Raw genomic sequence first — 25,978 nt, forward strand, 5'->3', positions numbered from 1 at the left:
GTCTTCTACCTTACTATTCTGAAATAATGAGAATAAACATTTTACCAAAAAAAAAAACCAAAACTGTGGATTGGATTGTTCAAGCATCCCTTTAGGTTGTGATGTGGTGGCAAGAGCATGACATAATCACATTTAATCCTATAATTATCTTCTGAAGGTGGTGTCATTTATCTCCCTTTTAAAGATGAGGAAACAGAGGCTGAGAGTGGATACTGAGAAAACTGAGGTTGAGATTGACATTCAAAGCTTGATGATGTAGGTTTAATCCTTCACACATATATGTGTGCTCTGATGGTTAGGACAGAAGCATCGACATTGCACAGTCATCTGACACATAATGACCTTTCATTCAGCAACAGAATGCATATGTAATAGTATATCTTGTTAGACTATAATGGAGCTGAAAAGCTCCCATTGCCTAATGATGTCATAGCCATTGTAAGGTCATAGTACAATGATCATATTACTCACGTGCTTATGGTGATGCTGGCATAAACAAACTTACTGCACTCCCAGACTTATGACACTATAAAGTACAATTATATATAGTACATAAAATTTGATAATTGTAATAATCATCTGTTACTAGTTTATTTGCTATACTTTTTATCATTTTAGAACTTTTACTCATTAAGAAAATAATATGCATATTATGCCAGTACCAGCCTCATACATCTTCTATTTATCACATCTTGATCACATCAAAAGGCCACATTGAGTCATTGACCTATGATGATATTAGCCCAATGGCAAAAATCACATAAAGTCACATTTTCCAGATTGTATTTCTGCTGATAGGCAATGCAATACCATCTATTGATAGTAAACTGTCATATAGTGCTCAGGAGTATTTATTTATTCATTTTCAATGTAACTAGTGTTTCCTTAAAGATAATTTTGAAATTCATTTTGTACTAATGTTATTTTCAGCTCTATTAATAAAAATATTAAAACCTTAACAGAAACAATATTCAACCAAGTGAAATTAATGCAGAGAGTAGAATATAACGGTTGAAAGCATGAGGTCTGGATTCAAGGAAACCTTGGATTCTACCTCCAACCCAATGGAATAGTGAGTACACCCTTAAGTTTTGAAAGCACTAGCTACATTAATTTTTCCAAATGTGAAAATGGGAATAATTTTGGGAAAAATGGTATAAACCTGGGAAAAGTTTTAGGAATAATGGAATAATATACATAGTTAGGTAATGATTGTTCCTGTCATATTTCATCATTATCAATCACCCCTACAAACTGATTCCATAAGTTTACCAACAGGTTTTATTCCACAAATTCACTTGTAAATTGTTTATAAGTTTAAATCCCTTTTATCTCATAGAATAACATTACAAATATGGACTGTAACCAATTGAAATAATATTATCAGCCTGTTAGTGATACAATACAAATGTTTAATGAGTTAAATATTCTCCCTGGAAAACCAGAGTTAGATTTTTAAAAACAGTTTGAAAAAAGATGCTATTAATTAATCCTATTGTATCAAATTGGGGTCAGCAACCTTTTTTTTGGTAAGAGGTAGTATTGTGTATAATTTAGGTTTGGGGGTATAGGATTCCTATTCAAAAAATCTCTCAACTCTGCTATTGTCATGAGAAAACAGTCATAGATGGTATATAAATGAGATTATGGCTCTGTTCCAATAAAACTTTCTTAATATTAAAAAACTAAATTTCATAATATTTTCAAGATCACCAAATGCTACTGTTATTTTTATTGTTTCTATAATTTCAAAATGCAAACACTATTCTTTGTTCTTAGGCCAAATAATCATCAGAGCCAGCAGCCTGGATATGGCCTATGCTTTCTAGTTTGCCTACCTCTGGTTTGAAATATTCTTTTGTCTCTTTGAAACTTTTTCCCTAAAGTATTTTATTCCAGGTACTATTGTGAATACTTTCCCCTAAGAGACTTAAAAAGTTATAAAAATTGAAAACAGATTATTTTTTACAAAAAGCTTGAAGACACATAAGAAAGAGTATTGATAACCTACAATCTGAGGCAGAGGCAAAGCCTTCTCATTTTCATGTAGTTGAAATAATCAGATACCTAACATGATTGCTCTAAACAATAATGAAATGATATTTTAAATGATCCAGAGTTATGAAGCACTATAGAATTGTGAGGTTTGAGGAACTACTGAATTCATTTGCTAGAGCCACAGAATTAATGGCTTACAGAAATGTAGTTTTTAAAGATCTGGAGTCAAGAGGTCCAAAATTAGGGTTTCGGTAGTTAGGGTTTTTGTCAAGGCCTCTGTCCTTGGCTTATAGGACACATGCACATGCATTGATGGTATCTTCCTATTCTTAAAAGAACACCAGTCCTACTGGATTAATATTCTACCCTTATGACCTCATTAACCTTGATTATCACTTTGAAGGACCTGCTTGTAAAGATCAAGAATTAGTGTTTCAACCACATTATTTTGAAAGGTTCACAATCCAGTCCATATCAGTCTAATACTAATGATTAAATTTTCTATTAGCCAACATAAGTTACCCATATAAATCTCCTCAAGTATGACAGAGACCAGTGTAACATAGAGGACAGTTAGTGTGACAGTGAGAGTGCAATTTATAATAGCTTCTTCAGTCATACTCAAGATTCAAAATATGTTTTTTTTTTCCTTTTAATCTGAGTTAAGTCTAAATAGAATTATATTATGTTGAGCTTTTCTTGTACTAATTTGTTTTTGTGCTTGGTGTATGAAAGTAAAGTGCCAAGGAGTAAATTTAATTTGTTTTATAGAGATTGATTTTTTGACCTGAGTAAGGTTAAAACAGCAAATGCTTCTACACTAGAAGTAAGGAGTAGTGCTTCAGGACTTCTGGCTGTGTTTATGCAGAAAACTTTGGCCACCGTATACCATATTGCTTTCCCTGATGCCTTCTACAACTTATTAGTTTTCTTCAGTGAGCATCAGATTATTTATTTCCTAAATGTTTGTTTGCTATCTATCATGTAGACCTTTTTGTTTGCCTTTAGTTGATTAAGTCATGTGTCAAATTCTATTCATGGTATTGCTTTTGGTGAAGTAAAATAGATTGCTTTGGGGATCATCAACCTTGTGGGAATTTAAATAGTACTGTTTTGATATTCAACAAAAACATTGAAATCCTGGCTTTTCTCTATCATTACTCTTGTGAATTAGTCTTCAGATGTTTCAAACTATTTTTGTTTCTTGTAAACAGTACAATTAATGTTAATTTAATGCATATATATTTGGTTTCCAGAAAAAGTGTGGTAAAAGATAATATAGTCTTGAAAATCTAAAAGTCCCACCTAAAACCATAGACTGACAGGTGTTTAACGGACACACATTCATAATCAAGCCCCTACTGACAACCATTATTTGGAGAGTCAGTTAGATAGTTAATTTGTAAATTCTCTTAAGCCAAAAAGTGGCAGTTGAGTTAATTTTGTCAATAATGTAGAGATTCATGTTATGGGATATAGTTTGCTAAGAACCTAGTGGAGGCCATAGAAGTAATTTTAATTGAGATTTTTACAACTATTTGATAACAGTGTTTTGATCACTGTAGTTAGGGCAGGATTCCAATAAAGGCCATAAAATCTGTGACTAATCCACTGAGTCACCCAGTCCCTGTCATATATAGTTTAATGGCCCATGCTGCCAGGAATTATTATCACTTTCTAGTGATAATTTTTAAAGAGAGAAACTTTGTGGACACAAAAGATGAATGAGAGTTGAAAACTTATGTTTGCAAAGACAGTTAATACAATAGTCCCTCACTAAAGTATATGAGAGTTTACTCATTTATTTATAATAGCCGTTTCAACTTCTAAATCATATATATAAATATAAATATATGTGTGTCTATCTCTCCATATACATATGCATATATGATTCTGATGAATATTTTAACTTTCCTTGGTTAATGTTTGCAGGGCACTTACAGATGCTAGAATAATCTCTAATGTTTTTGCTCAATCTGCTCTGGAGATGGATGAAATAAATAGTTTAAACTAATTAATGTAACACCAGCTGTTACAAGTGCTTGGCAGACGTCTGTGCGTTTTGATGGGCAGGGAGCGGCTGTTGTACTTGACTTTATTTTAGTACAATGTTGATCACAGTATAAGCTGGAATAAATGACAAGCCAAAAGAAGGAACAGAGGATGAATTCCATGTAATGCAAAATAATATCATCTTCCCTAAAAATATATAATTTTTTAAGATAGGGGATAGAAAGTCTTATTTTGGACTTCATTCTGTTCTAAGGCCTTTGACAGCTGTTCGGTTAAATATGCTACTAAAATAAAGGTATATGATCTTGGATACTGTCCTTGGTTTTTTTCAGAGAACCTATTAGAGTTACAGGTATGCAGTGTCAGCTAGATGTTTAAGACCCTTATTCTACTAATTAAGTGTCTTTAGGATAGAAAAAAAAGAAAAGGAAAAGAGACTGTAGTCATTGTGAAGTAAATGGGGAAATCATTTCAATTGTATCATTTTAGCAGGTTGAAAGGGAGGATATTGAGCTTTCTACTTGATGATTATGGCTACTGTTATTTGAAGTTTTCATTGGGTCCTCTGTACCTATATGCATATCATTTTCTCATGGGGGATAAAAGGGGGAATTCACAGCTGGAAAACTCTAAGCAGAGATGCACCATTAGAATGGAATGGGAACTGCCTATCTCCTGGCAAAGAGGGTTTCATTTGTCATCTTATAGTGGAGAAAACTGCTTCTGCCAATAGTTATTGTTTCCATAAGACTGAAGAAGTTTAAATGGCCTCCAAACTTCTATTTTAAATTTGGAAGGCAGAATCATTGTGCTCTGGCAGAGAAACAGTAGCTGTTATCTCAGTATGTGCCAGCATTAAGATAACAGTGTCATTGTGCAGATTGTTACCCTGTGAATTTGTCTAATAAGTTATTACAACGTGTGCAGAGCAGATGGCAAGTGTGCTCCTGAAAGAATTGATGGATGGGATATGATGTCATCAGTGAGATGACAAGGTTCACAAGGTACTTGACCTCCAAGAATAAGTCCTAACTGGTTAGAATTCTAATGGTGAACTTTGGTGACACTAGCTAAATGGGAAATATGTGCAATTTGTATTTCTTTATGGTGGTGTTTACCCCCTTCACTGAACTCCACATAATGGGATTTTGTCCCTGAAGACTCTGCGATATTGTTGGAGGGTTGCACCCTGTAACCTTCTGAGGATTTCAAATACAAATCCACGCATCTAAACTTTAACAAAATCACAGCAAATGTTATTTATGAAGTCAGGTTCAGAGCTTTCCCTTTTTTATATGTATGTATGCAGAAAGAACTTAGTTAAGACATCCCATTAATTTTAACATGTTATCACAAAATAGCAAAGTGCTGACTCCGTGAAAATATTCAGTGCATAAAATTAAACTTTTATATTTTCATTAAAATATGTTTCTATATATACAAGCCTAAAATAAGCTGTCAGAGACCCTGATGTTGTCTTTATATTTTAATTATGACTTTACTTGCACTTACAGGTGACAAACCTAAACACATTAACATTTTTATTTCAATATTATCATTTTAAAATTTCAAATGACTCCAGAATTTATTCCATATCATCTACAAGTTGTGATCTCAGAATTTACATTGGTCTGGTGAATATAGTCTGTAAGGATATCATAACAAGTATAATTACTGATATGGGAACTCAAAGGAAGTGTAAGCAAAACATGATAATGTAATATGTACATTGTGTGGAATCAAATGAAAAACAAATTAATTTTTATTATTTTTAATTGTTTTTTGGAGAGAGGGTTGACTGATTAAAAGACATGTCTCAGAAGAAAACATAGACATGTTTATGAAAGGACTGAACATCAAAAGTATGAACTTCTTCTGAACATTCTTCACATCAGATTTTATACATAAGCTGACAGAAATTCCAAAGTCTAACAAAAATAAATTACTGTTAGTGTGGTGGGCTGGCTGAATTGTGTTTGTTGTTGTTGTTGTTGTTGTTATTCATTTTGAATGACTGCGGTGAGATTATTAATAGGCAAAACATTTTGTAAATGAGACAAATTTCTTTGGATGAAATCAAAGATTATTTGCAAATAACTGTCCAATATAAAGGATATGTATGTTTTGTGACATTGGGGAAGAATAGTTAAGTGCTAGGAATAATAATTTAAGTTTAAAATATATAGTAATATTTATATATATCAATATCATTAGCTGTTAAAGGAAAGAGTTAATTTCTATAGCTCAAATGCTAATGAAATTAAAAAAAAATAGTAAGTTTATCAATTAAATGACTTTGAGGTAAGATAACTTACCCCTTGAAGTTTATTTCTTTGATAAGTTTCCATGAATTACAGTTGCAGTAGAAGATGCAGAAATGTTTTTTAATCTATTCCATATTTATATATAAATTCTAGCTGTAAACTGCTAAGATTTTCTTAATCACATTACATTGACAGAAAAAGTTTAGCCTATAGTTGCAAAGTTATAACAATGAATTAATTTTAGAGCAATTATTTGGTAATATAGATTATAATTTAGATTCAGTCTTATCTCTTTGGATATATCAAAGCCTATATGTTTAAGCCAGTTCTAAACTCTATAAGCTTATACTATCATACGTTAATATTGCCTAGATGATTAGCATAATTAAACAGTATTCTGTCAATGTATATCAAGTGATCAAAAGAGCTTATGAAATTATTTGATAAATTATTCAAGCGTACTTGCTATTTTTAATATAAATGAAAAAACAGAGCTCATATCTCAGACCACATTGACACTCAGTATTGATTATATGGCTAAACCATTTTCAGGGGCTGCCTTTAGTTAATCTGATCTCTTTTTCTGTCTGAGGTAGATAAAATATTAATACAAGGTAAATGAGTGCTCACTGAACTTGCCATATGGCCCCTGTGGAGGACAGAGGGGCCTGGGTGGCCTATGGACTTGCCATATGGGCCTAGAGGGAAAAAGGTAAGTATTACACAGACAACAAATCTACCATATGGACTGGGTGGAGCACTTGAGACTCTAAATACTTTCTAATACTGGGACATTTTCACAAAAGAATAAAAAGCACATAAATAATATATTATACAAAACCCCTTGAAAATGGATCAATTGTTTAGATTTAATATGATGCTTTCAAGCAATGTCCAGAGCATATAAATAATCATGGTTTACTTTGAAATGGCAAAGAGGATCATCAATCATTTACCCCTGACATTTTTACATTGCATTTAACATCTGTTCCATAATAGCATGGTACAGTAATATACTTAACATCATATTACACACTGAACCTAAACAAATAAATATAACAATAAATTAGAGTTTCTGAAAGTTTGCCTTGCTTCTAATATTTTTGCAAATACTCTGTTATCTACTTCTTTCATCTCTTGAATTTTTTATTATTATATACAGCAGATGAAATTAAGCAAATGGCAAAAGCAATTTTCTTGGTACAATCAAACCTCATTAATTTGGTTTCTGCTAATATGGAATTTATGATAATTCAGCTTGGGCTTGATAAAGTTTACCTTTGTACTAGATATAAAGAAAAGATTTGCTAAGCCAATTATTAGTATAAACAAGATTACAATGAGCATGTTTAACCCACTTAAGAGAGCATACTTTTCAAGGATTTTAGCACATTAATTGAATGCAGATATATACTGCTAATAACAAATGAGTCTAATTTAGTCTTTGAATCAGGTCTTGTAGTACCTGTATTTGGTAGCAGATGGTTCTAATTACTGTATATATTTCTAAATTCTGTGCATATTTTTACAGTGTCTATTACTTATACATTGTTTAATGTAAGGCTAGTCATTTCCACCAATCATCATCTCACTTCATTCTCCAAAACTTGTATGTTTCTGTTGTTTTCTTAAGGCTATAATCTTAAAAAACAATTACTTTCTTCCAAGGCATAATGATTCTTCCATGGGTTTTATAGATCGTTTTTTTAATATTTGAAATAATGAAAGTTCTATAAGAATCAATTCAGAAACATAATTTGGTAACTATAAACATTTGAAATTATATTTTAAGTTACCCATGCAATTCTTTATGGAAAATTCTTTATGGGAAATGAACATTTATGTTGATTCATATAGTAGTTTGAGTTGTTCAGGATTTGACTTCACTTAATGAATTTATTCATGCTATGGAATCTAAGAAAAGTTGTTAAATTAATCCAAATCTCGGGGCTTTAATTGTCTACTAGACCAAGTATTTGTGTTTCCTGACAAATTCAGAAGTCTTCACTCAGATCTCATAATTGACACTTGTTATTCACTTTCTGTTTTGGCATTTTTCTTTTGTATTAGTTTTCCTCTTGACTTTTCAGTAAACTAGAGCTTCTCACTCTGTCCTGTTCATTTTTATCCTTCTTAGTGGTTCTCATTAATCCATGTGGTAAACCAAAGGGAAAATCATAGCACTATTCCATATTCTAATAATCCATAGGTCTGAGGAACAGAGATGCTAGAAGGCTGGACAGTGTTCAGAATTGCAAGAAAGCAGATTCTGGCAGGTGGTATGTAACAAATGAAAGACTAGAAGTGGCAGGTAAAAACGAAATTTAAATGAATTGTTATATGAATGAATTGGAGGCCTCCTTCACATGGAATATTGGGTTGTTGAATTTCCCAAAAGAGGAATGTTGAGATTGAAAACATAGAAACTATAGGTCAAGGGAAACCAAGATTATTGAACAGTGGAACCCAGGCACAGTTTCTGGCATAGGATGAGCCTCAGTACAAGTTTGTGAAATCCTCTAGGAAAACAAGGCAGGAATGTAGTTACTAGGAATAGGACCCCAGACTAGAGCTAATCAATAAAGACAAACTAATGTTGAGTTTCTATTTGTTAAATATCTTGGCTTGACATGTCTTATATTATACCCTCTGCTGATTAAAAAAAAAAAAGATTAGTTTTAATGATTGCTGGCAGGCTAAATGGTATATATAGGAAAGCAAGTGAAAGAAAAGGTAATCATTTCAGTTTTAGATTTGCACCTATAGCGAGCTAGAAAAGTTTATTCCTCTTTTTTTTTCTTTTCCCTCCCTCTCTCCTCCCTTCCTCCTTATTCCCTCCCTTCTTTCTTTCCTTTCATTTCTTTTTCTTTTGGTTTTTGTCTTGTTTGTTGGCTCTTTTTCTTAAAAAACAAAAACAAAAACAAAACTTTTTGGACTAAAGCTCTTGCTAATTAAAAGAAATCTTTATCTAAAGGGGACCATCATTAAGCCCTTACATTTCCCTTCACCCTGTGCCTTGCTCTGAGTTTGAAAATATTAGATAAAAAGAAAAGTAATATGGAGACTAAGAAGAAGCTACCACAGATATTTTGTGAGAAGAAAAGAAAATGGTATTCTGGAAGAAAAGGCTTCTGAACCTTTTTCAAGGCCACTGAGAGTCAAGGATGGAGAGATCTGAGAACTGACTGTTAAAATTGGCAAGTGGATTTCACTATTAACTTTGATAAAAGTAATTATAATGGAGAGGGGGTGATATAATCAATTAGAGTGGGACTCAATATTAAATCATAGGGAAGAGATAGGATGACAGTGGTTATGGAGAACTCCTAAAAATGGAGAGCTGGGACAGAAATTGAAAGGACAGATGCTATCTAGGAAAATAGTTTTTAAAAAATTTTATGAAATATAGTATAGCATGACTGCATGCAATTAAAATTATTTAGGAAAGAGAAGAAACATATATACATAGAGGGTACATGTGCCCTAGTGATAGCCTGATTATTTACTAAATTTAATGCAGAGAATGACTTCACCAGTATTGATTTTTGGAAAAAAATGGATCCAGAATCCAGGCTGAAAAGTTTAGAGAATTGCATAGCCAATCCTTCTCCAAAATTCAAGACTTCATTTTTCAAGTCTGTGTTTTTTATTTCCATCCTCACCTACTCTTCGCCTCCTTCTTGATGGCCCAAGCCCTGGTAACCACTGACTTGGATATATTATTTGCACTCTTAGCTTCTCATCTATGTGTATTCTTTCTTCACTTACTACCATATTCCTTCTATAGCTTCTGTATTGTATGTTCCTTACATTGTTTTGATTTTGTTTTACTCCCCCAATTTGTGGACTCTTCTATGGCAAAATATTTGCAAGTTTCATTGTACCTTAGCACATTATACTTTTGCAGTCAAGGATTGATGAGATTAGTAGAGAAGGAATTATATTAGAATGTAAATTTCTTTGGAAATTATGCTGAAAGTTCAGAATGAAGCTTATAATGAACAGACAGAGTATGAAATTTAAATTAAATTTATGGAAGATTGAAGTGAAAAGTACCAGAGGCGCCCATGTATATGGGGTTCCTAACCTTCACCTTCACACCTTGGTGTATATAGGATGACAGTTGAGAAGGAACATAGAAATGGGAATACTCTGATGATTGTGTAAGAAGAAAACTGAAGTCAAAGCTGTTTCTAGAATAATTTCAAAGGTGATAGTAACTTCAAGAGAAATAGAGACAATAGTGTTTGAAGATTTGAGAAACTGACTTTTGTTAGATTGAAAAGATAAAGAGAAGCACAAATTATAATCAAGTAATAAATCAACAATATATATTTTATCACATTCTGTCTTTCTGCATATGAAATTATGCAAACAAGAACAATCAGATTCCTTTGTTTTCATTATCTTTCCAAGAGAAAAATGGAGTGGTAAACAGGAGAGGGAATTAAAACCCCAAAGAGATGAAGAGATAAGAAGAAACACTGGGCTATTCTAAACATATTCAGGGCATATGAATTACATTCTAATATATTTGAGCCAAATTTATAGCCAAAGTGCTGGCCCTCAAAGAAAGGTCGCCAACAAATAAAACATGCCTATGCAGTTATGATATTTAAGAAATGGATAGACACACATTTCACTCACAGTGTAAGAAGCTCCTCAGTAATGATTGTAAGGAATATTCTAAAATAATTTCTTAGAAGATAATCACTAGGACTGTTTTGAACTCACAAAGAAAACCTTTTTGAAATCTAGCATTGCTTACTTTGCCTTTCAGGAAAATGTAATAACAATAGAATGAAGATTCTGATAAACATTTGTTGATGAAGTTTTTTGATTTTTTAATAATATATAGATGCTAGAGAGTTAGAAAATCTATTGGCATTTGAAGAAAAAATCGAATGTGGAGGAAGTTTTTCATCTCATGGCAACTGGGAAGCAAGGAGAGAGGAGAAGGGTGGGGGCCCAATGTCTCCATTTAAGGGCATACTCTCAGTGACCTAACTTCCTTTCATCAGACCCCACCTTTTAAAGGTTCCACCACCTACTGGTAGTTCTACACCTGGTGGCAAAGGCTCAACACATTGGGAACACTTAAGATCTGAATCATAACAAGCTTTGAGATAATCAATTATTTTTCTGAAATTACTTTCTTTTCCCCATTTATTAAGGCCTCAGCCATGTCATCAGGTTGTATCCAATCTCCTTCATTTTTAAACTTAGATTTCTTTCTCCTCTATCAAGTCTGAGGATGTCCTTACTTGCTCTAATATTCCTTGGTGTTATCGTTGTTAGAGTGTTTGGTGTACTGTGTTGCATTTGATATTCATCCATAAATATTTCTGGAATGACCAATTTCTAATTTGTCTAATTTGCCAACTGAATCAATTGGTAAAACAAAATGTATTCATATTTCAAGGTTAATTTGTTTTCATAAAATGTCCCTAAACAATTTTATGGTTAAATTTAACAGTTATAAAAACAATGTTGTTAATGAAGGAAATAAAAGCTTTCTTAAGTGTGTCATGACATTGTTGAAGCTATTGTTATAATAGGCATTAATTTTTTCTAATGCAAAATAGTATTAAAGGGCAATATGATTTTTTCATGTTTATTAAGAGTATGGGAACAAAATGCATGTTTCATTTGCTTGTTCATATATAAACTACTTTCTAATAAGGTTGAATATTATAATTATTATCAAATTTTCCATCAATATTAAATCATTAAATTATTTTGCAATATGCATGATACTTATAATAACTTGTGATTTTAAAACACATGGACTAAAATAAAAGTAAGAATAAAGCTTCCAGGTTCTACCTGATTTTTACATTTTTATAAAATGTTATTATATGAGGAAAAAGAAAAAATAATGAAAAATAATTTATTTTCTGAAATAAACATTATTTATTTTCCTAATGCTTCTTCTCATGATAGTATTCAAAATAAATAAATAATTTTAAAATATAATAGTTACCAAATGTTTAAATATAAAAGCTGTACATACCTATATATTTATTTAGACCTATGCATTTATTTAACTGTGTGTGTGTGTGTGTGTGAATGTGTTTGTACAGTCACTTGGATATACACAATCATATAAACTTTTCTTTCAATTTTTTTAAATACAGTAGAATTTCCAGGACTATATTATCTACAGTAATATATCTAAATTCTTCTGTAAATACCATTAAGAAGATTCCTTAATTGACAAGTATGCTTACAAATTTGAGAATTTGGAGTAAAATTAAACTAAATGCATACAAATAGCTTGAGAGATTAATTAATTTTAATTTGAAATTCTTTTTAAAACTCTATTGAGCTGGGCATGGTGGTGTGTGACAGTAAATCCAAAGACTTTGTAGATGGAGGCAAGAGGATCACAAGTTCAGGGCCAGCCTGGGCAACTTAGGAAGACCATATCTCAAAATCAAACAATAATATCTCTAGTTCAGTGGTAAATCACCCTGGGTTCAATTTCTGATACCAGTAAATAAAAAAATAAAATATTGATTCATGCTACATATGCTTTTTGAAAGCCTCATAAGTGCCAGGCACCATTCAAAGTACAGGGGACCCAACAGCCGAACATTAAAGAAAGGAATCTTATTCTTAAAGAGCTTGCCTTGTAACTGGGGAAGACAAGAAAAAGGAACAACAAGAAAATGTCCAGTGTAGTAATAATGCTAGCATGATATGAATTGAACATACCATGGACATGCAAAGTCTCACAGGCACATAAGGCTGAAAGAGTGATACAGTTTCATGAGACATACATAATTAGAAAGATCTGCCATTTCTGCCAGAAAATTGGTCATGGTCAACCTGCTCTTGAAAACCATAGGCTACAGCCTCACAGCCAGGCCTTTACTAGTTCACACAAATCTGACCCCTTGCTGCTCCACCTTCTGCACTACTTACTCTCCTCTCACCAATCAGGACTGATCCACACTGCCCTTTCTCATTTTCCTTCTCTTTCTGGGTTAGTTTCTTAAAGAATATATACTATATTTTCTACCCCAATGCATAAATATTTCAGAAAATTCTTCAAAATGCATATGAGGTATTCATGCTAAAATACATACAGAACACACAGCACAAAATACTTTAATGAAATAAGATAGATTGATGGTGTTATTCATTTGAATTTTCAAGCAATTTTAAAACAGGTGAAAATTTAAATATAAGATGAAAACCTAACCAAGATTTCTCTTTCTATATTAATTTGTTGACATATTTTGAGATAGGTTTTATCTGACAATATCATATTTTTTTCTGTGTTACAAAGACTGGTTGTAAAATGGAAGTCAGTTTTTTGAAACTTATATGTAGTAGAGGCCCAAGAATTTGCATTATGTTTTTATGCTCTGAGAGTTGCAAAATTGCAGCTGTGCTACTTAAGAATCCCCTTCTCGCCAAGGAAGAATGCTGACAATGACATAAACATACACTCTTAACTTTTTATATTTCCCTAAATCCTAAAAATTAGTGCTCTCCTTTGCATTTTTATATGACTGTGTTATAAAGTAGTTAATTTTAAAGGAAAAAGTCATAAAATCTCAATAGGTAAAAGGAATATAAAGGTCACTTAATTTAACCTCCTATCAATTTCTAGGGAGCAGTGTAATATTCCTGACAAGGTGCTTATCAACCTTCACATTGTGTCATGGCAAACTTACTATTGCCCAAAACAGCCAACAGGACTTTTATATAGATGAATGAAATTTTACTATTATATGCATATACTTACTAGTTCCTTTTCTGTACATGGTAGCTATAAATATATTTAATTAATGAGAAAATAGTGGGATTTAAAAGTTTAGAATTTTATATCAGAATTAATTTTTATTTTCTGAATTCACATTTATGAAAAGGAAACTGAAAAGTACTTGTACACCTTCTCATTTATTCAGAGTCAAATTAAAAATTTACACTAAGCTCAGCTGAAAATGATCTGTATTACCATAAGAATACAGGACTTAATAAAGGAACTAATTTTGACAATAAATTATAATACATCCAACCAAACAATAATAAAAAACTTTTACATACTAGACATTCAGGTGACTGACACTGGTGAACAAAAATGGACAGAGTTCCTTCCCTTATAGTTTTTTGTATTAAATAGGATGAAGGAAACAAATATGTAAATGAAATTATTTGATGACAATTTTAATGATCATTTATAGTAGTCTTGGTAAGATATATTAATAAATAGTTGCTATGAATGGGAGGGGAGAGATGACTTTGTTTCAAGACAGTGAAGTTGAGATATAGTTACCAAGTTTGACCTTAGTAGAATTTTTTCAATCACATACCATGCTCCTGTCTCAAGCTTGTGGCAAGTGGAAGTAGGAATGGATGATTTATTAAAACACATCTGTGTCTTGAATGGGGTCTATATACTCAGTAAATTGTCAGACTTACATAATTCTTGTAGACCAACAAGCTGATGTCTAGCTAGGGCAGCAGCCCAGCTGCCTGTTTCATATCATCAGAACAGAACATTAACCATTGCAGGCTTTGTAGTCACTGGAGGTCTGGAGTGTGATACTGAGGGTGATTTGGAAAACTAAATAAAGTTCCCATGGTGGAAACTGGGGCAAATTCATGGCTAGGATTGCAGGATAAGGAATACAAGAGATACCAAGTTGGAACAATTGCAGAAGACAATTTGTGATGATTTCCAGGGTTTAATTGCCCCTGATGAACATGGTAAGACATGGGATCTGCCTCTTCTAAAGTGAATGTCTTGGACAATTGTTTTTATTTAAAAATCCTTATGCAGCCCTTGCATTTTACCCCATCAAATACATGTGTAACTTTAAGAATGATACTTTGATGGCTAAGTGTCTTTCACAGGGAAGTATATACCTTGTTGATACAGTTTGAATTTGATAAAAATGTATAGTGGAAAAATTTCCAGGAGATGTCCTACATGGGCTACTTAATACTACAGTTGATAGTAAGTATCTATGATACTTTTGGTTGGAATTCTCTATTCCTATATGAGGACATGCTTGAAAATGAAAATGCATATATGTCATTGGGAGTAGTCAATTTGAGAGAATCTTGGCTGTTCAGTATGACCATTAGCTGGGTTCTAAGGAGTAAGCCAATCCTTAAATTAGAAGTGAACTAGAAAATCTTGACTTTTTTTGTATTCTGAGAAAAAAAATGGGGAATAAGAATACATATTTCTTGTATATATTTGAACATTCATATCCAATACATTTTTGTATTGTTTCTAAATATTTTGTGTTTTACTCCTTGGCTGTTTAAAGAATATGAACTGTGAAACAAGGCTATTTGGATCTGTATCCAGGCTGCTGTCTTTAGTAGGTATCTTTGCAAGTTAATTAACTTCATCTTACCTTCATCTATTCTTTGTAGAATGAAGATAACACTAGTATCAACCTAAAAGAGCTGTGGTGAGGATTAAATGAGTCAATGCATTAAAAAATGCTTAGAACATTGCTTTGCATACATAGGAAATAGTCTGTGCTAGTTATTTTTGTAATGATGGTGATTATCATATCTAGGCCCTTGACTGTGAAAGAATAAACTAATTAATAGAGTCTTTATTGAGAAATATCACTTTTCTTTTGACTTTTTTATTTAAAATTTCAAATATAGATAAAATTAGAAAAGGGTAATGAACCCCCATAAACCTATCTATTATTCAGTTTTAACAATAGTCTTCTCAAGGTCATTCTTGCTCCATAAATACTCTACCCAAATTCTCCTCTTCTCCCAGAAAATCTCAAAGAAAATCCCAAATATTAAATCTTCCGTTTATATATGTTTTTCTTTTTTTTTTCATCACTTATTTTATTTTGTGTATTTTCAGTGTTTTAAAGATAGGGACACATTTCCTTAAATCACAAACACATTTTCATTATCAGTGCTAAAATTCCATAATATTTATTAAATAACTTATTAGGCTTCATATCTTACTAATTATCATTTATATGTATATTTATAGGAATGAATATTCTTAAGAGTCATTCAAACTATCATAATTTTGTATTTCCTCTGCATTGACACCATGACTTTTAAAGAAAAAGAAATGGAAATCTACAAAGTTGAGTTTGAAAAAGTTGGAATCAATCACTTATTGACTTGTTTCACCTGAAAAAAAAAAAAAGAATTTAGGCTGTGATTTACAAAGGCTTCACACATTTTGTTATTTGCATGATAATTTTAATCTAAACCCCAGGGGCAAATCATAGTTTCAAGAATCTACTACCTCAGAGATATTTTATATTTGGTTGGAATAATGTAGGAAATATTCTATTTTTATTCACTTAGCAAAGGGATTAATTTTCTATTTGAAGATTTTTAATTGAATAAGAAATATGCAGAAGTGACAAGAGAACAGGATATCAAACTATGGTACCCTATGATGTGGCCATGTTTCTCTTCACGTTCACTTTACTTTTAAAGTAATATTAATTTGGAAAAGGCCTTGGATTTATGTGACAATTCCTCCTCCCTCCCCCTGAAAATTCTCAAAGCACATTTCAGAAACTCATTTTTGGCAGATGTAAATTTAAGTAAATTGGCCAAGGTCACAGCACAATAAGGACAGAGTTATCAAGGGAATGCAGTTTCCTGCTTTTTCCACCATCCATGAAATTAGAGTAACTCCACCCCTTAAAATGAAAGGGTTTACTTTTTTTTCCTTACTGAAATTATAAACTATGATTTGGAATATTTGTTTTTACCATTAACTCAGGCTTTCATAGTGATCTTTCAGGGCAGCAGAATGTTTATATGTGCATTATTCAACTACTATTACTGCACACATTACAACCTATACAATTTGTTTTAAAAGGAGAGTGCATTTTTTGTTTGAGCTGAACCATCAGATTTTCTTTTTATGTGGTGTGACATGATGAAGAAGCTATCTGTAGGAACAAAACTAGTTCACTTTCTATGGGCAAGCACAGACTGTAAAGTAGATTATTAAAGTACACAGAAATAGAAAATTAAATCAGAAGTGATGTTTTACTGTGAGGTCTTCTTTGGGCCTTATAAAATGAGAAAGAACTAACCTTGTTCTATTTCTGAGTCCTGAAAAAAGCCTTGTAGCAGGCATATCACCTTTAATTAGGTTTCTGCTTTGGGGAAGCATTTTACCAGCCCCCTTTCATTTATTTTTAATGATGTTATCACTAACAGGCAAACAGTCCCTTAATAAAACAAAAACAGTTTCTATATAAAGCCTGGTGTACATGTCCTGAGTCAGTCATCTAAAAACAAATGTTATGATTGTTTCCTTTGTGCTCTTAGAACCCTTAATGGCCCTACTGTGCAGATATGCAAAACATCAACCTAGGAAATATAACCATGTCTGTTATGTAGCTTTCAATAAATGCTTTTCCATATTCACTTGCGGATCAGCAGTGAGGTTAAGCCTACAGGGTCATGGAAAAGGTAGAAAGGTCAATTAAGTGGATCTTTGCAGCAGAAGCTGTGCCAGCTCTTTCTTATACACTTATGACTTATTATTTCAAGTAACAAGCAGAGATGAAAACAACCAAAAAGTTAAATCAATGTGTTTCTATGTGTGTGTACTGGGGGTGGGGGTGTGTGCATGTGTTATGCTTAATACCACTCCACTTTTGCCAAGAAATTCCAAGTTGTAGACAGATTAAAAAATTTAGGCACAGATATGTACTTAAGTTTGATTATCTCAGATGATTTTGCTATCAAGGCCAAGTTTAGTAATATTAGTATACAGCCAGAACTAGAACTCCTACCCCAAGATAATGTCTGTTATCATTCTGTAATTTCAATAGGATTGTTTTTCAATAGGAGGTATTTTTAGTATTACTCTCTTGGATATAGTATAATTTTAATATCAGCAGAGATCTCTCATTTCTTCATTTTCTGTCATTACCACTTTTGCCCCATTTTATCTCATTCACATACTCTTTCAACAGAAATTAGAAAGTGCTTACACTATATGGCATAGTTAAGATTATAAATAGGTTCTCTCTCTGACTAAGGGAGTGGTCCCTAACTTTTATTACAATCTTAAAGCTGAACTATCCAAAAGTTAGGAGCCACTGATGTAGATGATAGTTAACATATAGTAAGTTTAAAATATTTTATGCATTAAGTTAGGCAAAATTGTGCATGTAATATTGTTTTAAAGTAAACTTTCAGCCTCCTGCCAAACACACACTTAAAATAGTCTCCTTTCAGTATTAATTTGTTTTTCTATATTCACCAAATTAGAAATTCAGAGTTCTAATGCTGCTTGAAGTATATCCACAGAACCTCTTCAGTATTTTTATGTTTCACACAATCCATTTCTATGAAACCTATGCTGATTACATTTTGTGTAAGTCAAAACAAAAACCCTCTAGGTTGTGCTGCCTAAAGAGAAATTTATGAACTGGTTCATACCCTTTGCCTGTTCTCCATTTATTTCTCTCACAGTTAATTTTAACTATTCTACAAATAAACTCAGGTTTACGTAAAGTAACTGATACACAGAAAGATAATTCTGTTATCAACATGGTTTATCTTCAGAGAGAAATAATTATTATCAACATGATATACCTTCATCACAAAACTTATCAGAGAGAAATAATATAAAAATCATAGGTATAGGGTATAAGAACAGATTTCCTCCATGCCACATTGAAGCCAAGTTTCCAATATAAAATTAATAATCAATTTGGTTGTAATCACTTATACATACTACATATAACATTTTATATTTTACAAAGTACTTTTACACACAATCCAACTGGATTTAAACTATAATTCTGTGAGATTTCAATCAATTTTTTTAAGATGGTTTTGCTGCTCTAAAATTTTCTAGAACTTGGTAGAACCATGACTAGAACTCATATTTTCCAGATCTAGTATAGTTTGCTTTTCATTTTACCATCGATACATCACATATAGGATTGTGATATTCATTTTATAAAACTATCACTAGTAATTTTAAATTGAGAATTTGAAAATGGGCATAAAATTAAATATAGGAAATAAATTTTATTCCAGTGTACTTCTAGATATTTTGTACATATTAGAAGATATACAAAAGTTATGTCTCTGAATTTTAATTTTCTATGTCAAAATTCTTTATTTTCTGAGAAAATGAAAATAGAAAAGAATACATAACTACTTTCTGACCTAAGATTACAATATGAGGTAATAGTGTTTACTTTATTATGAATAGTTTCTCTTGATAATTAACCCAGTGTGCCTAGACTAGAAGACAGCAATGAAACTACAAGTGTGTTTAGTTTAAACATTTGTATATTACACCTGAAAATAATTTTCAGATGTTTATTTCAAAGCACCAATTCTTAAATTTTTAGATTATCTGTGTTTCTATTCCTGATGAATAATTTGATTGACCAGTTTACAAAAACACTCACAAGTGTATCTTTCTATATGTTTGTGATGGATATTTTTTAAAAAAACAAAGAGAAAATTATATTAGAGAAATATTTCACTTCTGAAGGAAAGTGCCATATGCTTTAGAATTTTTGTCAACTTTATTTTTCATTTTGCAGTGCAGAAATAGTTTTCATGCAAACTCTCTTGTAAACATAAAAACATGGAGATTTTCCCATTTAACAATAGTGCTATTTCTATTTCATATCAAGATGAATAGATATGAATCCCCTTGTTTCTAAAAGTGATTGTTTTTAAGCCTAAAATTTAAGGTGTAATAAGACATCAGAGGTTTGTACACACACACACACACTTGAAAGAATATATAATTCAAACCCAAAGGGATCAGTTATGAAAATAACTGAGTTAGATTTTATTCACAGGAAAGAAAACATTTTAAAAGTAGAGCCCTATTATTTTTTTAAACATCATTGTTCCTTAGGATATCCTGCTAAATTGTTATGTGTGATAAGATTGGTGGGGGAAAAAAAGCTTGTCTTACTGAGGCATCAATCTTACTGATGGTCAGTTATTAAAAAGTGACTTAAAATATGAGTAGAATCATGAATTATATTGATGAGTAAAATGAAATATCATGTTTTATCCTTTTTTTTAAAAATTTTTTTATTGTTGGCTGTTCAAAACATTACATAGTTCTTGATATATCATATTTCACAATTTGATTCAAGTGGGTTATGAGCTCCCATTTTTACCCCATATACAGATTGCAGAATCACATCAGTTACACATCCATTGATTTACATATTGCCATACTAGTGTCTGTTGTATTCTGCTGCCTTTCCTATCCTCTACTATCCCCCCTCCCCTCCCCTCCCCTCCCCTCTTCTCTCTCTGCTCCCTCTACTGACATTCGTTTGTCCCCCTTATATTATTTTTCCCCTTCCCCTCACTTCCTCTTGTATGTACTTTTGTATAACTCTGAGGGTCTCCTTCCATTTCAATGCATTTTCCCTTCTCTCTCCCTTTCCCTCCCACCTCTCATCCCTGTTTAATGTTAATCTTCTTCTCATGCTCTTCGACCCTACTCTGTTCTTAGTTACTCTCCTTATATCAAAGAAGACATTTGGCATTTGTTTTTTAGGGATTGGCTAGCTTCACTTAGCATAATCTGCTCTAATGCCATCCATTTCCCTGTAAATTCTATGATTTTGTCATTTTTTAATGCAGAGTAATACTCCATTGTGTATAAATGCCACATTTTTTTTATCCATTCATCCATTGAAGGGCATCTAGGTTGGTTCCACAGTCTAGCTATTGTGAATTGTGCTGCTATGAACATCCATGTAGCAGTGTCCCTGTAGCATGCTCTTTTTAGGTCTTTAGGGAATAGACCGAGAAGGGGAATAGCTGGGTCAAATGGTGGCTCCATTCCCAGCTTTCCAAGAAATCTCCATACTGCTTTCCAAATTGGCTGCACCAATTTGCAGTTCCACCAGCAATGTACAAGTGTACCCTTTTCCCCACATCCTCGCCAGCACTTGTTGTTGTTTGACTTCATAATGGCTGCCAATCTAACTGGAGTGAGATGGTATCTTAGGGTGGTTTTGATTTGCATTTCTCTGACTGCTAGAGATGGTGAGCATTTTTTCATGTACTTGTTGATTGATTGTATGTCCTCCTCTGAGAAGTGTCTGTTCAGGTCCTTGGCCCATTTGTTGATTGGGTTGTTTGTTCTCTTATTGTCTAATTTTTTGAGTTCTTTCTATACTCTGGATATTAGGGCTCTATCTGAAGTGTGAGGAGTAAAGATTTGTTCCCAGGATGTAGGCTCTCTATTTACCTCTCTTATTGTATCTTTTGCTGAGAAAAAACTTTTTAGTTTGAGTAAGTCCCATTTGTTGATTCTAGTTATTAACTTTTGTGCTATGGGTGTCCTATTGAGGAATTTGGAGCCCGACCCCACAGTATGTAGATCGTAGCCAACTTTTTCTTCTATCAGACGGCGTGTCTCTGATTTGATATCAAGCTCCTTGATCCATTTTGAATTAACTTTTGTGCATGGCGAGAGAAAGGGATTCAGTTTCATTTTGTTGCATATGGATTTCCAGTTTTCCCAGCACCATTTGTTGAAGATGCTATCCTTCCTCCATTGCATGCTTTTAGCCCCTTTATCAAATATAAGGTAGTTGTAGTTTTGTGGATTGGTTTCTGTAGGATTCATCCCTGGGATGCAAGGCTGGTTCAATATACGGAAATCAATAAATGTTATTCACCACATCAACAGACTTAAAAATAAGAATCATATGATCATCTCGATAGATGCGGAAAAAGCATTCGACAAAGTACAGCATCCCTTTATGTTCAAAACTCTAGAAAAACTAGGGATAACAGGAACATACCTCAATATTGTAAAAGGAATCTATGCTAAGCCTCAGGCTAGCATCATTCTGAATGGAGAAAAATTGAAGGCATTCCCTCTAAAATCTGGAACAAGACAGGGATGCCCTCTCTCACCACTTCTGTTCAACATAGTTCTCGAAACACTGGCCAGAGCAATTAGACAGACGAAAGAAATTAAAGGCATCAAAATAGGAAAAGAAGAACTTAAATTATCACTATTTGCAGATGACATGATTCTATACCTAGCAGACCCAAAAGGGTCTACAAAGAAACTATTAGAGCTAATAAATGAATTCAGCAAAGTGGCAGGATATAAAATCAACACGCATAAATCAAAGGCATTCCTGTATATCAGCGACAAATCCTCTGAAATGGAAATGAGGACAACCACTCCATTCACAATATCTTCAAAAAAAATAAAATACTTGGGAATCAACCTAACAAAAGAGGTGAAAGACTTATACAATGAAAACTACAGAACCCTAAAGAGAGAAATAGAAGAAGATCTTAGAAGATGTTTTATCCTTTTTTAATTTTAGAATTTTAAAATGTATTTTTTCTCTTTCTTCTTCCTTGTCAATTATTCTGTTTACATGTTGCTGTAATTGTCAATATTATAATTATCCCTGATGTTAAGCAGTAATTTTTCTTGTCATAAAATAAAATCATTTAATTATAATATGTGCAAACTCTATTTTCTTTAGAAAACCACTGTAGGTCCCTGAAACTGGATTAGAAAACCAGAATCCTTCAACATAAATAACTACTCTTTTTTGGAAATTAAAAATAACAACTTGTTGAGACAATATTTAATCTCTTCTAGATTCTCATGGCTTTCTACATTCCCTGTTTTGTGGCTGTAAAATTATAGTTCTGACTCTTCTTTAGTTTCCCTACTCCTTTTCTCTGGGTCTCTGTCTCTTTCAACTCCTCTTCTGCCTTAGTTTTCTAAGGACACTTGTCAGTAGACTTAAGGTCCATCCTGAGTAAGGATAACCTCCATAATCTCTTCATCTCAAGATTCTATATTATACCTGTGCCTAGAGTTAGAATGAACCAGTATTCCAAATAAAATAATACTACCAGATTCTAAGAATTACACATATACATGTATTCTGATGGTCACCATTCAATCTTCTATAGAAATATAAAGGAGTTACTTATATTGGTCTTGCAATTTTCCTTTAGTTTAAAATTATTTGAGATATTAAAAACAAAAATCATTGCACCTGAAAAGCCAACTTTCTATAAAAGATAATTTTTTAAAAAATTGGAAAGTCTTAAACCAAAATATGTATCCTGTGAGTTTTTACTTCATCATCAAACATACCTTAAGTCAAAGATTATGTCAAAACCACTACATTTTCTGGCCTCTCAAACTTTTCCTTTAATCATAGAACATTTAGGATACCACAGGTCATTTTTTTAAAAGGAAGAACATGTTCTTAATTTTACAATCTTGATAATTGCTATGAAATGATAATTTTTTTCTTAGATAATGATGTATTATGACCCAAAGAAATATCTTTGGTTTGTTTGAGCTTTGATTCATTTGTCTTCTTTTAGAAAATGATCTTAGGAATCATGCTCCCCTGCCATTTTAAAAATAATTCTGACCTTAATTTGATTGTTTCTTTCCTATGCATTGAATGAAAGTGACCTTATGTAGTATCTCCACTGTGTAAAATGATGAATGAATGAATCTACTCAAATAAATTTATACCAAATGATAGTCCACATTCTCACATAACTGGAACCTTGATGACCAAAATGGCCGTCAATTACTGAAGTAATAGTAGAAAAAAAAAATAGGCAGGCAGGCAGGCATGCATGCACACACACTCACACATACAGAATAATTTAATCCTTTGCTGGGATTACCAGTGTCTTTTTATTTCTTTTTTTTTTATTGGTTGTTCAAAACATTACAAAGCTCATGATATATCATCTTTCATACATTTGACTCAATGGGTTATGAACTCCCATTTTTACCCCAAATACAAATTGCAGAATCACATCGGTTACACACTCACATTTTTACATAATGGCATATTAGTGACTGTTGTATTCTGCTACTTTTCCTATCCCCTACTATCCACCCTCCCCTCCCCTCCCATCTTCGCTCTCTACCTCAGTGTCTTAAGGAATAATGATGGGAGGGAAAATTTTACTAAATATAAGAATTAGCTATTCAACAAGTAGAGTCAGTCACTCTGATCTATGTTAGTCTCTGAAAGCTTTCAGATTGTGCTTTCTGCATTCTGTCTCTAATATCTAGCACATTGTTTATTTCAGATAAATATTGGCTGCTTGAAAGTAGGCATCATGAGTGATTTAGAGATATAATTCACAGAACAGGCAACTGTAGTTAAGCACAAATGCCTGAAATTAAATTAAATAATCATGGATGATAGAATTTAGAATTAAACATGTGTGTACATGTATGTGTATGCAACATTTTTCTTTTTTTTCTTGGTCAGTCTTTGAGAAATATGGAGTCATAGGTGGTAAAGCTGAGAGGTCATCTGGTTCTGTGCATTTCTTTAAGAGACAAGCAATTATTATCCCCATGATCTATTAAGCCACATTTTCTTTAGCATGTGACAGGTAAGGTGATGCTGATCGAAAAATATTGCTCTCCATTCTTAAACAATTTCACATGCACATAGATGTTTAACAAGCCCCTTTTCAGGGTTATTATGAGAAAACACTAGCAGCCTTGGTCTGTAGGAGTAATTTATGATAGCTAGGTAAATGGTGTCCAAGATCACCTTGCTCACATTAGCCATGCGGTAGCTCTACCCCTGCATTGCAGTCTTTTTTTAACCCTGGTGACAAGTGTAATACAAAAAATAATGACACCATGAGTCCTACTTTAGTTGCTTACTCTGTTTCTTTTTCTAGTACCTGCTGCCTCAGATCATCTGTTAGTAAGTTAACAGAGGAGGGAAGGGAAGGAGAAACTGCAGAGAAGGGAGTAAGTGTGAGAAAATAGTTAATAGGAAAGCCTTGTGTCTGGTACTTCCCTCCCCAACATTTCTTCCCTTTGGTTCATTAACTAGAAATGTGGAAAGGTGAGGAAATGAATTTAACTTGTTCTGACATTAGTGAGAGACAGAGAAGTGTGGCAGCTTCCATAATATTTCTGCCCCAGAGAGAGGTAATTGGAAAACGTGTTGTGTGGTTAGATGTTGTAATGAAAAATAAAAGAATGATCGAGGAGAACAGTGGAATCAAATTATAAGCCTAAGACAAGTGTGCTGAAGTTTTTAGCAACTTACAAAATTGAGAGATACTATCAGAACTGTGCAAATACATTGCTCTGATTAATTTTCCTGGGGTGAAATATGAAAATATTTAGTAAATTAGGAATCTTGCACTGAATAAAATTTTCCCTGTGTTTAAAATAACCCAAAATATGCGATGCCTTGTCTCTATCTCATAAAGAACTATAAAATTGTCAAAAAACAAAGAACTAAATAGAAAGATTTCACTGTGAAAGTGAAAAATGTGTTATTTGGTTATTATTCTAAATTGCTTAAAAGGTTGAAGAATATTCAATAAATGAAGTAAAGACTAATTTATCTTAGGATTATAAAATTTGATTTTCTAAATATTGTTTTGAAAGTTCTATTTTATTATTCTTTCTTCAGACCCCTTGTTCATACACAAAAGGTATAGTTTTTCAATATTAAGGTAAAAGGTGTTCAAGTTCAAAAGAATTAAATCTTTGGCTTCAATGATAGTGAGCAATTCAGTTATACTATAGGGAGAATGTATTTGGACTCTCATTTTTCCTTTTAGATTTGTGAAATGAAATATTTTAATTGCATATTGCTTTTATGGTTCTTAAGAATATATTTGAACAAATCATTAATATAAAGGAAGGGTTAATTGAGAAAGAAATTGTCCTG

At 32.5% G+C, this 25,978-nt stretch overlaps 1 protein-coding gene across 2 annotated transcripts in view; it reads left to right on the plus strand.

Annotated features, from left to right (window-relative positions):
* The window catches only part of Dach1 (dachshund family transcription factor 1), a 398,616-nt gene that overhangs the window by 325,152 nt on the left and 47,486 nt on the right, over window positions 1–25,978 (plus strand). The gene's annotated exons all lie outside the window — the stretch shown is intronic.

Source organism: Marmota monax, unplaced genomic scaffold, assembly GCF_021218885.2.
Source record: "Marmota monax isolate L192 unplaced genomic scaffold, Marmota_monax_Labrador192_F-V1.1 WCK01_AAM20220418_F8-fsc00049, whole genome shotgun sequence".
Taxonomy (NCBI): Eukaryota; Metazoa; Chordata; class Mammalia; order Rodentia; family Sciuridae; genus Marmota; species Marmota monax.